This window comes from Lynx canadensis, chromosome D3 (assembly GCF_007474595.2).
Source record: "Lynx canadensis isolate LIC74 chromosome D3, mLynCan4.pri.v2, whole genome shotgun sequence".
Classification (NCBI taxonomy): domain Eukaryota; kingdom Metazoa; phylum Chordata; class Mammalia; order Carnivora; family Felidae; genus Lynx; species Lynx canadensis.
In genome coordinates, this window is record NC_044314.2 from 17,035,566 (window position 1) to 17,056,374 (window position 20,809).

General features: G+C 48.1%; 1 protein-coding gene across 6 annotated transcripts in view; it reads right to left on the bottom strand.

Moving 5' to 3' along the window:
- Window positions 1-20,809, bottom strand: part of ZNF532 (zinc finger protein 532) — a 109,016-nt gene that overhangs the window by 62,619 nt on the left and 25,588 nt on the right. Inside the window, exon 1 of one of the 6 annotated variants that reach the window (XM_030336519.2) lies at window positions 8,290-8,343. The exons of the other annotated variants lie outside the window; for them this stretch is intronic. The gene's annotated coding sequence lies outside the window, so the exon portion shown is untranslated. Of the gene's footprint in view, window positions 1-8,289; window positions 8,344-20,809 lie in introns of those variants that run through there. 6 annotated transcript variants of the gene reach the window in all.

A 20,809-nucleotide genomic window follows, 5' to 3' on the forward strand; every position in this document is an offset into this window, starting at 1 on the left:
TACTGTTTTCCAGAGTTAGACTCTTTCCTTTTCAATACTTAACGGCTGTTCCTCATTAAAATCTGCTTTAAATCACTGAGAGATCGTCTTGCACATTTTACTAAAGTATTTAATGACTTTTTTTGGGTGGGGTGTATAATCTGTAAAAGATCGTGCATTCCTAGCAAAAATAACTACACCGGGGTCAAGGTAGAATTTCTACTGAGGTGACAATATGCATCCCCATGAAAATTCACATAAACCACAAATCCACCAGCAGTACTAAGACATCCCCCTCAGCTTGGTCACTCACTGTGGGACACATCCAAACCCTTCTAATAATCTGGATGGGAAAAACTACTATTAAAGATGAAATCTGGGGCACCTGGGTGGCTCAGTCGTTTAAGCGTTCAACTTCGGCAGCCTGGAGCCTGCTTCGGATTCTGTGTGTCCCTCACTCTCTGCCCCTCCCCCACTCACGCTCAGTCTCTCTCTCTCTCTCTCTCTCTCTCTCTCAAAAATAAAAATACTTAAAAACAGAAAAAAAAGATGAAGTCGGGTGATGGGTATTTTAAGGAGGGTACTTGTTGTGATGAGCTCTGGATGTTGAATGGAAGTGATGAATCACTGAATTCTCCTCCTGAGACTGACATTGCACTGTATGTTAACTCACTAGAATTTAAATAAAAATTTGAAAAAAAAGAAAGAAAAAAATCATACAGATGAAATCAACACGCAGGTTCGACAGGGATAAGCTAAAGAACAACTCACCTTGCATTCACATGTCTCAGAACAGAACTAAGAATGTCACCGCACTTTCCCTAGATGGCCGGCTTAGCCCAGAGGAAACACCCCGGGGCCAGCACTGTCTCAGAAAGGTGCCTGTGGGACCGGACAGGAAACTGTATCCCCAGCATCAAACTAGAGCCCAGATAAAAGGTGCGGAGGGAAGAAAACATCAACAGTTCTAGGCTAATATCGTTGTGAAAATATCCATGACGAGGCACGTCTGTGATTACGGTCTTCCTTTTAGAATGAAATTGAACATTTAAACTGCAAAATACAGGAAATGCAAACTCCATCTGCCAGATAATACCCACGAAAGAGTCCACCCACTTAGGAATAATCCCTGAACGTCACTACTGTTATTTTTAAGCAGCAAACTACAGTTACAAATGAAAACTCACCATCAAATCACCATTAGCAAAGCATCCGTCCCTGTGGTCGAACTTTACCAACCATGCTGATCAACGTTTATAGATCGAGGTTCTTAAAGAACTCAAGACACAGAATAATGAACTACCACCCAACTCCCACCGGAGGTGAAATGGTCTGAAAACTGTTTTGTTTTTTAATTTTTTTAATGTTTGTTTATTTTTGAGAGAGAGAGGGAGAGCACAAGCAGGGGAGAAGCAGAGAGAGAGGGAGACACAGGGTCTGAAGCAGGCTCCGGGCTCCGAGCTGTCGGCACAGAGCCCGACGCGGGGCTCGAACCCACGGACCACGAGATCATGAGCTGAGCCGAAGTCGGACGCTTCACCGACTGAGCCACCCAGGAAACCCCTGAAAACTTTTTTTTTAAGTCACCATTTATCCAAAGCTTGGACCCAGGCTCTAGACGTCCCTGGTGGTGACTAGGCTCTGCCTCGGTCTCCCCATCCCTTTTTTACGGTGACGCGGGCTTTATGACACGTGCCCTCCTCCTGTAATTTGGGTAAACAAAACACATCATCCAGTTCCGCATCTTTCGTCCCAGAGGGCAGTCGGCTCAGGAACAAAAAGAACGCAAGAGGCCATTCAAATACCCACGGGTGATGGGCCCGGGACACACAATCCCAAGAAAGGATAAAAGGTCCTGCGTGAAACAAAGCTTGTTGAACAAACGACAGCCGCGGGCTGCAATGTAACTGGCAGGTACCCAGGAATCCTTGGAAGGTTAGTAAACGGATCTCACCCTCTTCCTCTCCAGTTTACATGACAGGGACCTGCCATTCGGGCTGGAGGATGGTGCCCACCACGCTGCCCGTATCTTTTCCTATCCGCCCAACTAAAGCAGAGTTAAGGTTTGGAAAACCCCAGAGAGGAACCCCGGGGTGGGGGAGAAGACATTCCTGACACAGGAGCCACTCGTTCTCTGCGGTAACGTGCCCCCACACCCCGCTCTCCTGTCCACCTGTGTCGCTTCAGTTTGACACTTTCTCTTGCGGGAAGAGGGTGAACTTGAGGGTGAAACAACGGGACATTTCGAAGAGGTAAGAGGGAATCAGCAGTGGTTCTGAAAACCAGGAGTCGGCCCTCCTAGTTCACCTGAAGGATGCGAAGGTTGAGGACCCAGGACAGGCAGGACGGCGTGAGGGCAGGGCCCCACAGGAGCAGCCGTGCTGCCAGAAACCTAAGCTCACCCGGCGGTGGCCTCACCTCTGCGGGCTTGTAGAGTCATGTTAAGGCCTCACCTCTGCGGGCTTGTAGAATCATGTAATGAATCCCGCTCTCTGTAACTTCACACTTCTTCTATGGTTTACAGAAGTGTTTTCCATCCCCACAATCACGCGGGCCTCTTAGCCGTTCCCTTCCCGCATTCAGGAAGGCCAGAGCAAATTTTCCACTTGGAGGGGAAGAAGATGTTTCACTCCCTCTTCACTTCCCAGTTACATCAGGGACAAAGAGTGAGGTTTACATTTGAAAGTGTTCACCATTTTTCACCCCAATTCCTAGGTACCACTGTTTTGAAAAGGTTACAAAGGTAAATTTCAGACTTCTCTTTTAAAAGGTAATAGGGGCACCTGGGTGGCTCACTGGGTTAGCATCCGACTCTTAATTTGGGCTCAGGTTATGATCTCACAGTCGTCAGATCGAGCCCCAGGCTGGGTTCTGCACAGGCAGCACGGGGTCTTGGGATTCTCTCTCTCCCCTCTGCCCCTCCCCAGCTCGCTCTTTCTCTCTCTCTAAATAGGTGATCTTTTATAAAAGAAAGGTAATAAAGGGCTGACTTTAGCTTCTCTTTCCCTGCACAGCTTGATTATCAGACGGAATTAGCTTTACTGTAACAATGCCTTTCATTTCATTTGTACTCTATAAAACATACCTTCCTTCAAAGGCACTAACAGTCTTTTAATTTAAACCTAAACCCCATATAAATAACCTATAATTCACTAACAGCATTTGCGCTTAATGTAGAATGCCCTTTCGCCCAAAGACAGTGAAAGTATCTGCAGGGAGAATGCGAGGCCTGTTTACAAAAAAGGAAATTGAAAGAACTCGGGTCTGTCACATGATCACTTGATTCTCTCCTATGACACAGACCAAACATTTCCTTTGTTACCAAAGCCCTAAAATTATAGAAAGCTCGTTCGTCTTTGTTGGCAAAAGTCCAAAGTTACCAAGTCAAAAGAAAGATTTAAGGAAACCTGTTTCACCCCTTCATCATACTTCTTACGCTTCCCGATAAAAGACACTTCTTCGTGGAACAGTTTCCCAGCTTTAAACTAGAGAATGGCAGCGTACAAGGCCCAGGTGTCACCTTCCCAGTGAACACTGACTTCAGATAATCCCAAGGGATGTGCCTACATGAGCCTGACCCGGCCTAAATGCAGGCCTGACCCGGTCCGGGTTCTGCTCCAAAACACATATGCAAAGTCAATCTGAGCAGTGAAAACGTCGGATTTCCCGTTTACATGCGGAAACTAACCTTTTCTTTCATGAAAACCAGTAAACTCTGAATCATCATAATCCTAGTATATACTGACCACCTTGTAGGTATTATACAAACTTTCCATAGAACAACTAAAATCATACAACGTCTGTTATTCTTTTGGGGAGACCACATTTGTCACTATTTTCTAGCACTGTGTGGACACTGAAGCCTTTTTTTTTTTTTTTTTTTTTTTTTTTTTAATTTTTTTTCAACGTTTTTTATTTATTTTTGGGACAGAGAGAGACAGAGCATGAACGGGGGAGGGGCAGAGAGAGAGGGAGACACAGAATCGGAAACAGGCTCCAGGCTCCGAGCCATCAGCCCAGAGCCCGACGCGGGGCTTGAACTCACGGACCGCGAGATCGTGACCTGGCTGATGTCGGACGCTTAACCGACTGCGCCACCCAGGCGCCCCCTGAAGCCCTTTTTAAAGAAATAATTCAACAGGGTAATGAGTCTAACATGTATTTCTAACCCCCTTACCTTTCCTTCAAATACAAAATGTTCTTGGGTGCCTGGGGGGGCTCAGGTGGTTGAGCGACAGACTTGGGTCTCAGGTCTTGATCTCATGGTTCCTGAGTTTGAGCCCCGTCCACATCGGGTTCCGTGCTGATAGCACACAGCCTGCTTTGGATCCTCTGTCCCCCTCTCTCTCTGCCCCGCTCCCACTCATTCTCTCTTTCTCTCTCTCTCTCTCTACCCCCCCCCAACTGAACATAAACACATATAACATACATGTTAATACATATTATATATACACATATATAACATTCTTACAACATGTTAACATTAAGCAGTGTTTCGCATTCAATTTGTTCCTCCTAGAAAATGAATCTAGCACTCCTGGTTTTTACCAAGTCTTCAAAGACATAAATGGGACTTGCTTTCTCCTGGCTGCCCACATTTTCCCCATTATCCTAGCCTGCAGACCTTTGGTTCTTCCTCTATCAACAGCACCTCTCTCACCTTTAGTATTCTCTGGGCTCCCCACCATTATATCTCCCATCCACAAAAATAAGGAAAAAAAAAAAACAGGGGAAGAAAAAGGGAAGGGGAGAAAGAAAGAAATCACATCCCTTTATCCTCAACTGACCTTCTGCCTTGCACTTCTATCCGTCCCACTTGAATCTGAATTGCTCATAAAAGAAAAATATTTTCTCACTGCAATTCCATTCCAAATACCAAGCAGGTTCAGTTACACAGGTCGGCCCCGCACTTCTGCACTTGGCCTAAACCAGCTGGGAACAGATGTCTGTTTTGTGGTGTTTCCAAGAACGGGAAAAAATCTGATCAGCTCAGTCCCTGGAGCAGCTGTTAAGAACCTCTGCCTTGGGGCCCCTGGGGGGCTCAGTAGGTTAGCGCCCCACTCCTGATCTCGGCTCGGGTCACGATCTCAAGGTTCCTGGGCTCAAGCCCCGCATCGGGCTCACGTCGGGCTCACTGCTGTCAGTCTGTCAGATCCTCTGTCTCCGTCTCTCTCTGCCCCTCCCCAACTCACGCTCTCCCCATCTCTCTCAAAAAATAAGAACATGAAAACAAATGATCGTAATAAAAACACCCACGCACACATATACACACACGTGCACACCAAAGTGTGCACAGCTCTGAAGAAAACCAAGCAGTAACAAATGGATCTAAGGAGAATCTCTTAAGAATTACATGCCATTTCGGGGCGCCTGGGTGGCGCAGTCGGTTAAGCGCCCGACTTCAGCCAGGTCACGATCTCGCGGTCTGGGAGTTCGAGCCCCGCGTCAGGCTCCGGGCTGATGGCTCAGAGCCTGGAGCCTGTTTCCGATTCTGTGTCTCCCTCTCTCTGCCCCTCCCCCGTTCATGCTCTGTCTCTCTCTGTCCCAAAAATAAATAAACGTTGAAAAAAAAAAAAAAAAAAGAATTACATGCCATTTGAAGGCTCCCTGCAAGTGACAAGATGCTAAAGGAAAATGTTCATTCTACCTTTTCCCTCCACACTCATCAGACCCTGATGAATCTTAACAATAAGCCAGAGCACCTGGTAGGTCTACAGGTTCTTCTGCAGCCACAGGGTGGAAGTGTGACCTGTGGCATCACCACCTCCCACCTTTCTGCACTGGTTGGGGGTCTGGTTATGCACCCACCACTCCCCCCTCCAAGGGCAGAAGCACATTTTCTACACAGCCTACACCAGGGTACCATGTGGTGCGTGAAAAGACACTTTACACACAGGGTGAAAAGAACACAATGTATGTTTTGTTGATTCTGGATGAATTAACAAGAAATTAGTAGATATGGTTGCTATTTATCCAGAATAGATGTTCACTTGTTTCACTAAATCCTCATATTAATCTCAGTATGATCCTTGCATCAATTCTCGATACGCAGATACTTTGGCCAAGCAAGTGTGTTTCCTTCTTCAGTTAATACTGGATGTTCCCGATGTGAAATAGAACCGATGTGAAAGTTCAAAACCCTTCTGGGAATATAAACACAGCACCACTTAATCAGGGCACAACCTTGGGAGATACAAGAATAAAACACAGCAGCTTTCCTGCACATCCGCACTGTCCTCAAGGCTATGCCAGCAGCTTCCTCCCTGCCCTCCTGGCCCGTCCCCTCTCCCCAGCCCTGCAGGAACAGCCAGGGGAACGTCCTTCCACATAAGCAAAGGGCCTCTACAAACCTCAGCCCTTCCCAAAGCTCAACCTGCGATCCTCGGCCGACGTCCCGCGTCACCCCCCCAAAGAAGGTCACCCTTAGATCCAAGCGCTCAAAGCTCAGCCATGAAGGTTTCCTTTGCTGGGCCCACGGAGGCCTCTCCAGCGGCCAAGACGGTCTCCAGGGCAGAGAGCAGACCCCTGCACTTATCCCCCAGGGAGCCCCGCCTCCCCCGTCTCACTCAGCTTCACGATGCTCTCTTCCACACTGCTGACTCCCACGCTGCCAGAGGACGGAGGTGGTTCCTCACCTTCCCCCTTCCCTCCTTCCGGCTCTGTCCCTTTTTCTCCCTGCAATTGGCCTCAGAGATGGCAGGCACCAGGGGAGACCTCTTCGGGTTCCTGGCATGCTGCTTTTAGTCAAGGACTCGGATCGCTGGGACAAATTCTGTACCTCCGGATCCCTGCCGGCCCCTCTGCGATCCACTCTCCTGATACCACTGCTACAATCCAGGGGCTGCAGGAAGGAATTTGGGGCGGGGGGGAGACACTACTCTGCATCACAATTTTGGGGGTGGACACACACTTCTATGCATTTGTTAAAACCCAGAGAACTTTACTGTATGAAAATGGAGGCGGGGAAGACAACCAGCAATGATGGGAGGCCCCAAACGGAAGAGCAACTGTAAGAAAGAACCTAACTACATCACGGTGAGTAGTATCGGCATGCAGAAGACAAAGGGAAGAAAAGAACTAGCCGAAGTTAATGGGAAAACGCAATTCTGACTGTACACGAGAGGCTGGAGAGGAAGAAAACCGTGCACGTCTTGTCCTCCACAGTCAGTCCCAAAACTGCTGACCGGAGTACAGCCTGTAATCGTCAGTAGTGTTAGATCAATGGTAATTGTTCAGTTTGGATCAGTGTTACAATTATGCAAGGTGGTCAGGGAAAGCTGGGGAAAGGGTACATAGACACTCTTTGCGTTATTTTTGCAACTTTTCTGTAAGTTACAATAATTTCAAAACAGTTTCATGAAGACACATACAATCATTTAATAGCGTGTAGCTACTAGATGACATCAAGCAGGTGCCTCGCAGCTAGAAAACACTCCGTTCGACGGCCCATTCCCAGTCCCCGTTGCCTCGTGCCCGTTCCACCGCCTGTGTCCTTTCCCGCTGCCCGTGGCCTTGCAGCAGAATTTCATCCCCCGACCGGCCATCTTTCCCTCCCGTGGACCCCGCAGCACCGCCAGGAGGCCACCAGGCTTCCCCCGACTCCCTGGCTCTCCCCTCCTCCCCCGTGGGTCCCGTCAGACTCTGCACCTACCTCTGTTCAAAGGGCAAGGGCAGCAGCTCCCAGGGTCCCGGCCACAGCGCACATTCACAGAACCCTGCCATCTCCACATTCAGCCCTAATTCTACCTGAAGAGTCCTCTTTCTGAACCGCCGGTTTTCCACTTGGTTCCCCCAACCATATGACCAAGTGTTCCCTCCCAGCCTGTTCCTCCTGAGTCCCGACTGTAGTTATGTCGGTGACACTCACTTTCTCTGGGAAAACCTTGAAAACCTTCGGGCAGCATTTTACACACTGTGACATACACGCGGCTTCCATAGGGTCTTATTAGGCTTTTCACAAACACAAGGCTGAAGTAAGCATGCCCAGGAAAAGCTGCATTTTTCTACACTGAACAGACTTCCTTTCGGCAGCCAGCTAGTTACGAATATTCTAAGTGTCTGAAAAGAGGAACGCAGGACTCCCCAAATTCTGATCTGACCAAAGGTCCCGTAATGATTTCCCAAAAGGCTCTACCGATTTCTGCTGCTGCCACTATGCATCAGAATTTCTTTAGGTGCTTCTTGTCCCTCGACTTCATATTAATAATATTAGCAAATGCCGAAGGTGGCAAAAAGGTAACTTACTATATACCAATTTCTACGTTATTGATTATTACGAAGTTTAAACTTTTTCCCACATGGTTTGCTTACCAGCTGTAAGGAGTAGGTGTTCTGATGAATAACGGACGGAGGCACGGAGGGACATGATGAACGTCCTATCTACTTCTTTCTGCCGCTCTAGGAAATAACGGACCAACCTACGTGCTTTGTCACTGAGCTGATAGTAACAAGCAAGAGCGTACAAAACCCACCCATACCACAGTCCCCGGAACACGTTGGTTTCTATTAACAAACCCTGGTGGAAAGACTGAGCATTTACTGTCCCAGCTACACAACACGCAGACAACGGGTGGGAGGGCAGAATACCCCTTCCACACCTACCGTCCCTTTGCTCTGACCTCTTTGTGTCAGAAAATTCTCCACCTAAACACAGAGGTGAGCAAACGGTACCTGCACGCGACCCCGGGGACAGGGGAGGACTGGTAGTTATTTAGAGAGAAGGTCGTCATCATCAAACACACAGCGCATAAAGCACAGCGAGCAGGAGTGGCCGCTGGTCAGAGAATTTCAAGGGGTGTTTCCTACTCTTCTCATCCCACAACCAGACGGGAGACCCACCGCTATGGCCAGGACACCTACACGGCCACGCATTCAGGACCCACTGTGGAGAACGGTTTGTGATCGCTAACCTTCCTCATCGCCGGGTATCTGGACTTGAGCGAGGGAAGGGAAGACAGTAAGTGGGCAGCACCCTCAGGTGGGGAGGCTGGCACTGAGGGGCCCGGGGGGAGGTCCTGCACAGAACCCACGGGCCGAGGAATGAGCCTCAGTCGGGATCAGAGCTGGAGGCTGGGGCTTAAATGACCCACCAGGTCAGAACCAGAGAGGCGGATGGGCGAGATGCCCAGAGCAGAGGCGCAGGGGCACTGCCCTTGCCTGAGCCCACCTGATCTCTACAGCCCCCAAACCAGTGCACAACTACAGTTTACACACACACACAGCACTTCAGAGTTTGCACCATTTCCCACAAACAGCGGCTCTGTCCTCTGAAATGGTGGGACATTGGAGAAGGTCAAGACCTGAGAGCTGTGCCTCCTCCGAAACCTCAGCACCCTCCCCACCGGAGCCCCAAGAATTATATAAAACTCTTAAGTTTTGAGTCTTAGTTAATAAAGAAAAATCAGTCAGGCCCCTGGGTGGCTCAGTCGGTAAAGCATCCGACTCTTGGTTTAAGCTCAGGCCTTGATCTCAGGGTTGTGAGTTCAAGTCCCCATTGAGCTCGACACTGGGTGTGGAGTCTATTTAAAAAAAAAAAAAAAAAAAAGAACAACCAATAATTAACGTGATGTGAAGAACAAAAAAAAAAATAATAATATATACCTCCATGTGTTTTGAGACCCACACTCAATAAGAAAGTGGGTCTGGTATAGCGTTTCCCATAAAGATCAAATACAGAAGAAATTACATCCTGAAGATGTAAATGTTATATTATTCCAGCCACCTACACTTTAATCTCCTTCATTTAACTGTCACTACTCTTGGCATTCTCTGTCATCGAGGCTAGACTGTAAACTGGGAAAGACAAATGCAAATCTCTAGTTCCCAAGTCCATTTGATTTCATCGATTTATGTTGCCTTCATAAAACCAAATGCTCAAAATTTAATTTTAATGAGTTTTTAACTATCTCCCTAAGATTCACAAATCTGTAAAAATTCTTGGGACCTATACTAAAAGATACAAACTACAGACCAAAAATATCATCAACCTAAATTCAATCCCGTTAGCCAGATTTCTATCTAGTGTCAATACCGGAGCTCAGACCACATAAAAAAGCAGCTTAACTCCCCACGCAAGAAATAATGATTTTGTATTGACGTAGTTTTCTAAAACCTGAAGCTACACAAACCAACTCTGCGCAGTCTTATTGAAAGGTTCGACAAGAGGAAGAGGAAAGTGAGTCACTTGAGACGGTGAGCCCAGGGCTAGGGCAGATGCCTTGCAAAGACCAAAAGTAGGGATACCCAGTACACGGATCTTGGTTTCTGACACCATTTTCCACTAAAAGGAACCAGGCAGGGTTCCTTGGAGAAATGGCTGATTCTAGGATCTGGCAGGAAATGCACGAGAAGAACGTGGGGCACCTTGGGAGTGCCAGGAAGTACGAAAGTGCCCCAAAACGAAACAGCTACATTGACAGGGGCTTGTCAAAGGAACACACAGATCAACTGAAAAAGCTCCCAATGGCCAAAGCTTGTACAATTTGAGCAACAAGTAAAGCAATACTGGATTATATCTCAAAGTATAAAATAAAAACCCATGAGTCCGTAATGATAGAAATGATTAAAATAGGGGAGCCTGGGTGGTTCAGTCGGTTGAGCATCTGACTCTTGATGTCAGCTCAGGCAATGATCTCTCCTTCTCCCTCTGCCCCTCTTCCCTGCTCACGCTCTCACTCTCAATCTTTAAAAAAAAAACAACGGGGGGAGGGGGGGGCCTGGGTAGATCAGTTGGGTGAGCGTCCAACTTGAGCTCAGGTCATGATCTCACCGTTCTTGAGTTCAAGCCCCGCATTGGGTTCTGTGCTGACAGCTCAGAGCCTGGACCCTGCTTCGGATTCCGTGTCTCCCTCTCTCTTTGCCCCACCCTCACTTGCGCTCTGTCTCATTCTGTCTCTCAAAAACGAATAAACATTAAAAAAACAATTTTTTTAAAGACTGAAAATATAAATGGGAGAAAGCAGACAAATCTCCTGTACAGAGGAATTCCAAATAACTTAATAACTTATATAGATGCCCCGTCCTTACGAAGGTGAAAAGTAACTCCCCACTCCTTACGTGACTTTCTTCTAAAGAGGACGGGATGGAAGGGGGGAAGAAAAGAGTAAATTTAGGGGAAGAGCCTGACAAACACTCTCTGGGCCAGGTGACCAAGGTCAACATCAACAGTGAGGACTCACATGGATAGCACATCCCCTTGATGTGACGAGAACACATGTTATCCCAGAAACACATTCCCCCAGCCTCACCACAAGAAACACACTGGACAAATGCCAATTGCTGGACAGTCCACAAAATGCCTGACCACTACTCAAAACGCTGTAAGGTCATGAAAAACCAGGGGAGCCCGAGAAAGCATCACAGCCAAGAAAAGACTAAGGAGATGTGATGACTGAATACAATGTGATGTCCTGGATGGGCTGCTGGGACAGAACAGGGCAGCGGGTAAAAACAGAGTAAATCTAAAGAAACCAGGGACTTCAGTGTTTTTAAAAGCGAGTAAGAGAGAGATAATGAAGAGCCAGCTTGGGGGGGGGGGGGGTTACAATGTAAAGAGGGGGCTGGGACAAGCAGAAGATGGGTAACCTCCACACCTGACCTTGCAAACAATGCCGGCCAAAGCATTACAAACACGGTATTCCCAAAGCGTTTACGTAATCGCTCTCTACATGTGGAGATTAATTTTCCCCTTTATCCTCTTACCAAGAATCTGCCTCAAGGTCAGCCACTGACTAATCAAAATGACTTAGCAACTTTTAAACCAAAGTTTATCAGAAATAGAACTTCCAGGGGCGCCTGGCTAGTTCGGTTGGTGGAGCCTGTGATTCCCGATCTCCAGTTGTGAGTTCGAGCCCCACTTTGGGTATAGAGATTGCTTAAAAAATAAAATCTTTAAAACAAAAAAAAAGGAAGGAAGGAAGGAAGGAAGGAAGGAAGGAAGGAAGGAAGGAAGGAAGGAAGGGAGGGAGGGAGGAAGGGAGGGAGGAGGGGAGGGAAGGGAATTTCCCAAAGCTTACATATTCCATGCTTTCTGCACACAAAATGACAGAGATGATCTTCTGCTACTACAGCTGGCCCCAGTTTGTGGCCAAAGATGTTAAATGATTTATTTGGGAGTCTCTTTCTGCCCAATGGCAAGTAATGTGACAAGTGGGTCACTGATAATTTCATGTGTAAGACAACAGCCTATAAAAACAATAGGTCTCCCCTAAATAAAGGTTTGGTTGTACAAGTCACATGGAAATAAATGAACTATTTACACCTCTCACCATGCTTTTAGACACTAACAAGGCCGGTCTTTCCTTCCACGATAGCAATGTAAATGGGGTTTGCTGTTCCAAACTTTGATGACGATAAACGGCAAGTCCTCTGCCCTTTCCTTAGAATAATCTCCCAGTCGTGCACCAAAATCCACACGTATCACCAGGCCAATGTAAGGAACGGCCCACACACAGGGTATACAAGGTAGACATTTAATTTTTGTTTTAACTGTGGTAAAATACACATTCCACAAAATTGACCTTTTTTTTTTTTATAATGTTTAATTTTGGGGGGGTGGGGAGGAGCAGAGAGAGAGAGGGAGAGGGAGACACAGAATGTGAAACAGGTTCCAGGTTCTGAACTGTCAGCACAGAGCCCAACGCGGGGCTCCAACCCTCGAAACGTGAGACTGTGACGCTTAACCGACTGAGCCACCCAGGTGCCGCACAAAACTTACCATCTTAACTAAGTAATTTTTACATGAAGAGTATACAAAAATAACAGGAGCAAAAAATGCTACCTGCTCTTACTAACTGAAAACCTGGAGAGGAGGGCACGCCTCTCACTTCAGGGAGGTTCAAACCTAATTTTTATTTCTAGCTGAGATAGCCAGTCAAAGGACCTGGGCGATATTTCTGACCGGACATCCCACGATCATTTCAAGTATCTTCCACAGAGTTTCCCGTCTATTCCTTCACATCACTCTCCCCTCTCAAAAGGGGAGTTCAAAATGGGAACTAAGAGTAACAGCCATTGCACTGCGTTGTTGTATAAATGAAAATAAATAATACGTGGAAAGCACAAACATGTCGGCATTAAAATGCTATTTTGGGGGGAGCACCTGGGTGGCTCAGTCGGTTAGGTGTCCGACTCTTGATTTCAGCTCAGGTCAAGATCTCGCGGCTCGGGGGTCCACACCCCACATGGGGCTCCACACTGACAACATGGAGCCTGCTTGGGATTCTTTCTCTCCCCCTCTCTTTTTTTTTTTTTCAACGTTTTATTTATTTGTGGGACAGAGAGAGACAGAGCATGAACGGGGGAGGGGCAGAGAGAGAGGGAGACACAGAATCGGAAACAGGCTCCAGGCTCCGAGCCATCAGCCCAGAGCCTGACGCGGGGCTCGAACTCACGGACCGCGAGATCGTGACCTGGCTGAAGACGGACGCTTAACCGACTGCGCCACCCAGGCGCCCCTCTCCCCCTCTCTCTACGTCTCCCCCACTAAAGCTCACACTGACTCTTTCTCAAAATAAATACATAAACTTACAAAAAAAAATTGAAAACGCTGTCCCCAGGGCACCCGGGTGGCTCAGTCAACTGAGCATCCGACTCTTGATTTGGGCTCGGGTAATGATCTCAAGGCTCATGAGATCAAGCCCTGTGTCAGGCTCTGCGCTGACAGTGCGGAGCCTGCTTGGGATTCTCTCTCTCTCTCTTTCTCTCTCTGCCCCTCCCCCGGTCACTTGCTCTCTCGAGATAAATCTTTTTTCCAATAGTAAAATATGCTATTTCCTTCCTCTTTGTTGATTTGTTAGAATGGTAAAACAAAACAGAAAAAAAAAGGAAAACCAAATAAATGTTTTCGAGGCCAGAAAGTAAAGAAGGCTGGAGGCGACGATGGTTTGGTTGGAGGAAAAGGAGGTACTTTACAGGGTGATGGCCCTGGTTCCTTATTGCATCTTATCTCACTTCAAAATGTATGGCCTTTCTCCTAACGCGGAGGTGCCTCCAGTCTTACCATCGGCCATTGCTAGGGTCACCTGGAGTTCGAAGACACAGTTTCCTCTCAAAAGGCAGCAAAATTTCAACTCACAGGCCAAAACACCTCAAGAGGTCTCTCTGACTGTCCCGTAACCCTTTCTCCTAATTTCGAAACCCTTTTTCCCAGCCAAGCATGACCAAGGACTGGCTGTGGTCTCAACCGCTCCTTGCCCAACCTTGGCCCAACCCACCCCTCTACACCATCTTCACACGCTGACTGACACCCCACCAGGCCTTGACTCACGCACCGGGCCCCGTGGACGGCTGAGCGCCAGCACGAGCACCCACAACAGGATGCGACGGAGGAAAGCCGTGCCAGGAGCCCTCAGCACAATCCCCCTGGCCAGAAGCCCCGGCCAGAGGAGCAGTACCCAAGTCTTATACCCAGGAGCCAACACTCCAGGAGAAGCTGGAGAAGAACAGGAATGGACAGACTGGGCTCAGAGAAAAGTCAAAGCAAAAGGGGGCTAAGAAGGCCTCATCACATTGCAGAGTTCTCTACCCACAGTCCTCCCGTTCTCTGGGGAGTTCAGCGGGTGCCCTTTCTTCGGGGAAACAGGAAGGGAGGCCGCCCTGGAGGCGGGAAAGAGGACCAGGGTCTGGCAGCTGTGAAGGCAAGGCGACCAGGGGCAAGGGCTCCCTGGCAGGCACCCCAAGAAGAAGAGGTCAGCGCCCACTCAGGACGGTCCCTAAGGTCACACGAACTTGTGACCCTAATCTTGCAGGTGTGCTGGTCACCGTTTATGCAAGGTGCTGCTGTTACTGTGTCTGTCTTCTCTCCCTAACTGGTTCGGGCCATGGTCTCCAGCGACCCGTTAGCAATGCTCTCCCAGGAGGAGGTGTTCACTGAACAGCGATGGATGTGAGTGAGAACTACTCGGTGACTGAGGGGCACCAGGCCGGCTCAGTCAGTGGAGTGTGCACCTCGATCTCAGGGTCGTGAACGTGAGCCCCACGTTGGGTGTAGAGATTACCTAAAAAGGATCTTGAGGGAAAAAAAAAACTCGCTAAGTGACTGGAAGCAGTTACTTTCACAAGCACACAGCCTCCATTTCCTTGACCCAGAAGGTACTTGGGGGCCTGGATTCGAAGGCTCACCTTCCAGCTCCGGGTCAACTCCCCTCTAGAACCACTCCTCAGCCACTTGAAAATCACCAGAAGCCAAAAAGGACATGAAGGCAACTGACCCAGGCTAAGCAATTCCTGGTTCCAAAAGATCCAAGCTCAGGTCAAGAAAAGACATTAAACGAGGGAATAAAAAAGAAGGAAAGAGAGAAAGAGAGAGAATATGGAGTAAAATTCCTATGTCTGTCAGAAGGTGCTTTAGCCAATCCTTGGAACACAGAAGTAGAGAAACAGGCAGAGTGTTTTTGTATATTGGTATTTTGTACAAGGCAAAGAGCTTCCCATGAAAGAATGCTGACTGGATTCATGAGTTTCTTTCCCTTCCCTCCTGAAATCCTACAGGGATGACCCTGAAAGTATTTTTAAGAAGATAAAAACAGGCAAACGCATAGAGACCAAAAGTATCTGGCAGCTGCTTAGGGCTGGGGGCGCTGGGAGACCTGGGGAGGGGCAGCTAAAGGGCACAGAGCTTCTCTGCGGGGGATGGAAAGTCCTCCAGGTGACCGTGGAGATGGTCACACAACTCTGTGAGGACACTGAAAACCACCGCACCGCACACGGGTGAACTCCATCTCTAAATAACATCCTGACCAAAAAACACCTACATCACATGCCCAGGAGGAAAGGACAGCAAGAATAGAGTCACGCCCAGCATAAGATACCAACAAAGATTTAGGAAAAGGAAGAGGACAGGAGAGCGGCAGCTGGCTCAGCGGGGTCACTTCCCAAGGTCATGCAGGAGGCTGCCGTGGAGACGGGACTTTAGTCCTAGGGAACTTCAAAGAAGCTCAGGCCTTAGGCTCGGAGAAGGAGATACCACATATGGAAGGAGGAGTGGGTCCAAGGAGTGGCTAAAGAGCCCTTGTGCAATCCCCCGCCGCCCTGCGAGCTGGGGCAGCCAGGGGGAGGGCAACAGGGAACCCCCTCCCCGGGTGGCCGGGTCATCCAAGTCACGGAGCAGGCTCGGGGTTCAAAGCACCGTGTCGTGAAGTAGGGGACAGAAAGCCCGGCCTGTGGCCTTTCGTTTCCTCCATCCCTAATGCCAACAGCCACATTTATTCCCCAGGCAGGAGAACAGACGAGTCTCCTAAGGAACAAAAGCTCCAGTGAGAAGATTCCAGATGCTGACTAGTGGGATCCTGCAATGAAACGTCCAGCTCCACGAGCGATCAGAGAACTACCTCCCATCCCCAAAAAGCAGGTCAGAGAGCTTCCAACCTGCTTTTCACAGCCTCATCCTTAACTCAGACTGCCGGACCAGAGAGAAAGCCTCCAACAGGAAAGAGACCTGAATAAATAAAGAATAAAAAAACAAAAAGAGGACAGAAATGCTGAGAAAATGGAAGACTATATACACAGAGAGTAGCCTCGAAGAAAAAAAGAGCAGGAAGTTACGGAACACAAGCCCCCAAAGGAGAAGAAGGAACTTTTAGAAATAATAAATAACTTCAACAAAAGCTGAAATGGGAAAAAATAAATACACAAGTCAGGTCAAAGAAATGAGGGTGTCTCCCAGAAAGCAGAAAGAGATCCAGACAATGAAAGGCACAAGGCACAAACATTAAAAGTTCAATCCAGGGGCGCCTGGGTGGCTCAGTTGGTTAAGCGTCCAACTTTATTTAAGCTCAGGTCATGATCTCATAGCTCCTGAGTTCCAGCCCCGAGTTGGGTTCTGTGCTGATAGCTCAGAGCCTGGAGCCTGCTTCAGATTCTATGTCTCCGTCTCTCTCTCTGCCCCTCCCTCGTTCACACTCTGTCTCTCTCTCCCAGTCTCTCAAAAATGAATAAAACATGAGAAAGGAAGGAAGGAAGGAAGGAAGGAAGGGAGGGAGGGAGGGAGGGAAGAAGGAAGGAAGGAAGGAAGGAAGGAAGGAAGGAAGGAAGGAAGGAAGGAAGGGAGAGAGAGAGAGACAGAAAGAAAACAAAGAGAGGATGTTATCAGAGAAAAGCTACAGGAATATCTCCCAAGACTAAGGAAGCGAAGTCTCGTCCTACAAGGGCCTGCACAGGGCTGCCAGATAAAATATAAGATGCCCAGTTAAATGTGAATTTCAGATAAACAATGATTCATTTTTCCGCAGAAGTACGTTCCATTGTTTATCTGGGCATCTTGGATGTTTTATTTGCGAAACCTGCAAACCCTCTACCTCTGATGGCCGAGCACATCAAATGAAAACAGTCCACGCCACAGCAAAGTTAAAGAACATCAAAAATTTAAGGGGCGCCGGGTGGCTCAGTCGAGCGTCTCGACTCTTGATTTTGGCTCCAGTCATGACCCGGGGTCATAGGATCCAGATCCTGCCCCTGGCCCTGCCACGTGGCAGCGCAGGAGCCTGCTTGGGATTCTCCCTCCCTCTCTCTCTGCCCCTCCCCTGCTTGCTCTCTGTATCTTTCTCAAAATAAATAAACTCTAACTAAAAACAAAAACAAAAACACTAAAAAGGTAAGAGGTACCAGAAACAACTGTCTGGGATCTCCCATACCCCAGGTACCCCAGGTACCCCAGGCACCCCAGGCGGGGTTTACTCCTGAATCCCAACAGCCCCTGGGGCACTCAGCACCTTTGTCTCCAGACAAAAGGAGCCTCTGCCCTGGGCTTGTGCTTTAGACAGCCATTTATCTAAAGTACCAAAACACAGAGATTTGTTTTTTCTCTTCAGTCTCTTAGGAGTTTTGTTATTTTTTTTCCTTTAATTTTGGAAACTGGCTGAGTGAACAGGAATTACGGGAAAGAGTTGGGGAAGGGGGGAGGAGGGGAAATGGTGTGTGTACGAAGACCACAGCCTCTGCCCTGGGGTGCCAGACCTCCCTGACTCCCAGCTGAACAGAAGGGATAGGTTTACAAATGCCTGGAAATCCTCAGTGAGAGAAGTTCGAGAAAATTATGCTGGAAGGAGACTCCAGCCCCCCCGGGCTCCCTGGGAAGCCTGAGCCAGAGGCTGGGTCCAGGAGGTCAGGCCCGGCTTCTACCGGCTGCTCCGAGGACCAGGTTGCGTTCAGACTTTGGGTCTTGAGGAGGCAGGCTTCGAGGCCCTGGGTGGGGACAGGGACTAGGCCAAAGATGCAGCTTGATTTAAACCTTTTAAATATTTAGGTATATGGTATATACCTTTTAAATATTTAAATATACCTTTTAAATATTTCATTACACCTTTTAAATATTTAGCCATCTGGTCTCCATTTGTAGTCTTGCCCCAGGCTCTGCTCTGCAACATTAAAGGCAGGCCTGGGGGCCATTATTATCATCATCATCATTATCATCATCATCATTATTCCTGTCTCATATACCAGGCAGATAAAGTTTAAGTATCTTGCTCAGGAACCTATGTCCAGTAAATGTTAGAGGACGGACGAGAAGACACAGTCGAGGCTCGTAACGTCCATCAGAGTAGTCAGGAGGTAATATCTACAATGGAAGAAATCCCAAGTCAGCAGTATAAGAATATTACTTAGAAACGAGAGAGGCAATAACAGAAGACCAGATCAAAGAGTAGAAATTCGGGGCGCCTGGGTGGCTCAGTCGGTTAAGCGTCCGACTTCAGCTCAGGTCATGATCTCACAGTCTGTGAGTTCGAGCCCCGCGTCGGGCTCTGTGCTGACAGCTTGGAGCCTGGAGCCTGCTTTGGATTCTGTGTCTCCCTCTCTCTCTGCCCCTCCCCTGCTCATGCTCTATCTCTGTCTCAAAAATAAGTAAAAACATTAAAAAAAAAAAAAAATTAACTGCTCACAGGGATGAGGACTAAAAAATAGTGTTGGATTCTTCCAAATCTATGTGCATGTATTACTTTGACAAAAAAATTAAAATTGTTAGAAATAGTTAAGTAACCACCTTAACTTCAAGTCTTTTCTCTCCATAGAAACAACTTAAAAAAAAAAAAAATCACTCTGCTCCTCAAGCTTGTCTCCAAAAAGGTATAAAACCTACTCGTGGCTTTTCCTAATGTAAATGCAAATCTGTCACAATTAGAAAACAGTTCACTAATGGTAACCCTTAGGGTGTCACTGCATTTAGCGTGGTCTCAAAACTGTTTACAGTGAAATACGGCATATTCCATTATTTGCTGGAAAAATGTTTTATAACTGAAAACCCAGAAATAGTCATTTTTTATTGCAAAATTAGGTTTCATGAATATTCAGAAAGAATTTGTAAATGCGTTTTTCTTTTTTAGGTCTCTCTTCCCCCAACCTCAATGCATTTAGAAGACCCTTACTCAGGCAGAGTTAAAAATAAAGGAAGAAAAAAAAAGGTATGGAGGACGGTTCAGCTTAGATTATCTATATTCTAGAAAACGACACAGCTTATAAAGTTACTGGTTTAATTCGGAAACGGCCGGACTGTTCCGACAAGCCCACCAAATCCAAGAGCACACGTAATGAAACGTCAACTGCCCCTCAGACGGGGGCCAGTATCAAAGAGAAATTCCAACCTGGAGAATCGTTTTGCGTGTTTCTGTACAAGCCCTGGTGGAGGGAGAAACAGAACACAGAAAAAGGCTTACAACCTAAGACTTGACCCCGCAACAAAACCACGGCCCTTTCAAGAACTGCAGTATCCTTTTCCTGTCTAGCTAACCAGGCTGCCCATTTTAAAACGTGAGGTCACACAGGGCTCGGGGCTGGTCTCCCAGCTTGCCCCCTTGCTCCTTTATTTCCATACGCTCCATTCCCGAGCCTCACCTGCCTTGCTCCGGTTCAAAGCCTCCTGAAGACCCCTCTAACCGAGCACCCCCAACCTGCTTCGATCTGCCCCGTTTACTGGTCTAACCTTCGCGTACGTCACGCGGTGCTGTTTCATTTACAAAGCACCTCTAAAGAAAGACGTGAAGTGGTTTATAGGAAGAGATACAGGAAACTCTGCAGAGGCAGAGGTATACAAAGGCAGCCACTTGGACGCGTATGCCGAAGGTGTTCCAGGCATGTGCCGCCACCCTCCTTCCTCAGCTTCCTTCCCAGGCACCGGGGACGGCTCCCACTGGATCCCAGCAGACACGCCAGATAAAAACTGCTGCATTTCCACTCCGGGGAGGTGCCCGCGACGGGCCAATTCACAGAGACGCAAAGCAGAGGAGACGTTACCGGCGCGGGGGACGGCGGGAAGGGAAGGCTATCGTCCAACTGGTCCAGAGTTTTTGCTGGGGGTGGGTGATGAACAAGTTTGGCGGACGGTGATGTATTCGATGCCACTGGGCTGTATACTCACGAACGGTGAAAACAAAAACCCCACCACGTTACGCAAATTTTACCACAATTAAAGAAAAAATCTACACCGAACGGAGAGGAACAGGGAGGACAAGTCAGTTAGGGCAAATTTTAAAATGAAGATTTTAGAGCCGTATCCCTCTTGCGACCCTCGTTAAGGAAACGGGCTGATGGATCAGTGGAGTGCTGGTAACCTTTAGCAAGCGGCAGTCTGTCCCAGCCCTGATTGTTAGCACGTATCCGTTTGTGTTCAGATGATCCCACGGCCGCACATTTCAGGCTACGCAGAGGACATCACTGGGGGGCGGAGAAGAGGTGCAGGCAGTGGGCAAGTGAGCGGTGAGTGGTGGCGGGGGGGGGGGGGGGCGGCAACAGACCAAGACGCCTCCCGCCTCATCGTTTCCCAAAGTGTGGTCTGTTTACAGACGGGAAGATTCTAGAGTCCAATGGCTGAACAACATTTAAACTGGTGTCCCCTCGCAAG